The sequence below is a fragment of the Helianthus annuus genome, chromosome 2 (genome assembly GCF_002127325.2).
Source record: "Helianthus annuus cultivar XRQ/B chromosome 2, HanXRQr2.0-SUNRISE, whole genome shotgun sequence".
In the NCBI taxonomy this organism is placed as follows: Eukaryota; Viridiplantae; Streptophyta; class Magnoliopsida; order Asterales; family Asteraceae; genus Helianthus; species Helianthus annuus.
This window is the reverse complement of record NC_035434.2, coordinates 64,830,673-64,833,886: the sequence shown is the minus strand read 5'-3', so window position 1 is coordinate 64,833,886 and position 3,214 is coordinate 64,830,673.

Here is a 3,214-nt window from a genome sequence, read left to right as displayed (position 1 = left end):
AAATCGGAGCCGCCTAGACTAAAGCAGGCTGAAGAGCAAAGAGAAAAGTCAAGGGCTTTGGCTGTGATCTATGATGACGAAGGGTACGATTGGAGCAAAGATGTGCTACCAGAAGACGATGCTGTAGGTTATGCTTTCATGGCAAGTCATGATCAACCGATTCCATGGAAGGATGATCGTACAGAGGAACAGAAGTATCAATACAGGAAGATGACTGCTGAAACAAAGATTATCAGACTTTCTGGTGTATACTTGGAAGCAAGAAGAGCAAATCGTTGGGATCCGGACAGAGAGTGCTATCTTGATCGGTATGGCAATGTGGCGATTGATGACAAAACGCTAGATATTGAAGCCACCATTCAGGAGTACAAAGAAGAGGATGAATACTGGAAACATGAGTGGTGGGGAACACCAACTTCGAAGATGATTGAGGAGAAGAAAGAAAAAGAGAGAAAAGAAAAAGAAGAGAGAGAGAAGAAAGAAAACGCAGAGACTGAGAGATCGAAGATGGTTGATACGGGGTTGATCGATGTGACTCGGAAGTTGACAACTGAGAATTTAGAGAAAATGGCTGACAAAGTGCTAGCTACGAAAGCACTTGAGGTAGATTCTAATTCTGTCTCTGAGTCAAAAGAGAAGGTCAGTCAAAGTGAGTCAACATCCAGGTCAGGTAATAAAGTCGATGGAAATGTTGACTGCAAAAATTGCACCAAACAATGCAATTTTTGTAGTACTGTCACGTATTTGAATGATGAGAAATTCAAGAATCTGAAATCAAAAGTTAAAACTTTTGAAGATCAGATTCTCGATCGTGACATAGAGTTAAAAGTTTCAATTGAACGGTTTAATGAATTAACAACTAAATGTGACAAAATTACAACTGACAATGAAAAGTTAATTCTGGAAAACCGTCAGATCTCTGAAAAATTTGAGAAACTTAAAAGTGTTGTGAAAGACAGTGATGATCGAAACGGCAAAACATTCAAAGAAAACGAACATCTAAGAGCTGTGTTGCAATTCAAAGAAAAATCAATTAATGAACAACTGGATGAGATTGCAAAATTAAAACTTAAGGTTAAAGAAATTGAGATTGAAAATGAAAGAATTCAGTTGAAATTAAACAGCTATAGCTCAGCTAGCTTTGTTTTGCAGCACATCGTTCCCAAACCTATAGGAAAAAACAAAGCTGGTGAGGATGTGTTTTCTGATGGAACGGGTGTAGGGTTTCACAAAGTTCCACCGCCAATTTTAGACAACTACACGAAAAAGCAGTCTAGTTTGGTGGAAATTGAGGAAGAAAGTGATGTTATACTTCCTGAGAACATTGATGTCACGTTCACGTCCTCCAATGAAGAGGGTGTCCAAAATGATGTGGTGAAAAGTGTGATAGACAAAGTGCTTAAGCCGGATTGTGACACTTCTGAGGAGGATGGGTGTTTTCTAGATAAATACATTCCGAAGCAAAAGTCCAAAAACAACTTATATGATGAATCTGATCTTGTCATGTACAAGATGTCGGGATCAGATAAGTTGTTTTCGGATTCTGAGTTTCCATTAGAGAATGTTAATCTGAACAAATTGACAAATGTTTTCAAACTGGTCGAAGTCGAGTTGTCAGCAGTGAACAATCTGAGTCGAAAGAAAGAGAAGGTTTACAACAAGAAAACTGTTTATCCACCACGTTTTTACAATAACAATAGAAACAATTGGTCGGGAGGTTATCAGGGGGGTAAACCATTTCATAAAAGAAATGTTGCAAACAAGAGGTTTGTCGAAAAGAAAAAGTTTGTGAATAGTTCAAGTTCACTTGCTGATGAAGAAAAAGAAATTTTTACAAAATCAAACAAAGAATTTTTTTGAGAAGAGAGCTTCACAGGCTCAGTCTGAAGGCACGAGTAGGGTAGCTGATACTCGTACGTGTTTTAGATGTGAACAGGTTGGTCATATTGCACGAAAGTGTAAATATGTGAAGCCTAAGACTGAAGCTGTGAAGGTTCAACAAAAGAAAGTTGATGTGAAGGGTAAAACACCGATGTATGTTGAGAAGAAAGTTGTTGGGAAGAAAAATGTTCAAATTGACAACTTGAAAGTAAAAACTGAACCCGTAAAGAAGTTGGTAAATCAAAATGATACACTTTATAAGAGGGTTGCAGTAGTTCAACAGGTGTGGAAACCTAAAATTGAACCTAAAGTTGAGAAGAAAGTTTCAACTTCTGAGGTGAAAAAGGCTGAAGAATCAATTACGGTTGATTATGATGCACAATTTCCACCTCTTAAGTCTAAGAATTTCAAAATTCAAATTGCCAAAGTCACAGTTACACCTAAGGCTGATAAGGCCTGGGTGGACACCATGTTTGACTAAACAATTTGAATTGCCGGAGCTTCCTGGATTGCGAAGCATGAATCGGCATCTTTCTTGAAGTTGTTTAAATGATGATCCGTTACGTGCAGGATCTTCCAAAACTTGTATCCAGGTGGATAATGGATAGTGGAGCGTCAAGGCATATGACAGGGAAGACCGCATTGCTGTATGATGTGAATGACATTAATGGTGGTTTTGTGGGTTTTGCGGGTAATCAAGGAGGAAGGATCATAGGTGAAGGAACATTATCTAATGGCATTATCACGTTTGAAAGAGTTAACTACATCGCTGAGCTGGAGAACAACCTGCTGAGTATCTCCCAGATCTGTGACAGGATGTATACTACTCATTTCACTGACAAAGAATGTTTGATCTTGAAACCGGGATTTGTGATACCTGAAGAGTGGATCATCATGAGGGCACCAAGAGTCAACGATCTGTATGTGTTGGACATGAGCGTTGCTACTACAACCACGGGTCAGGCTCATTGTTTTGTGTCTAGAGCAACGGAAAAAGAGTCAAGGTTATGGCACAGAAAGATGGGGCATATTCACCTAAGGAAAATGAATCACTTAGTGCATAACGACTTGGTCACTGGAATGAATATTAAAGGTTTTCATCTGGAAGGGGAGTGCATAAGTTGTGTCAGAGGCAAACAGAAGAAAAAGTCACACCCTACAAAACAAGTCAATTCAGTTTCAAGACCTTTGGAAAGACTTCATATGGATTTATTTGGTCCAGTGAACGTCAAAAGTATAACAGGAGATTCATATTGTCTGGTCGTGACTGATGACTACTCCAGATTTTCGTGGGTCATGTTTTTTAAAACGAAAGACGAAACCTTTGATAGTT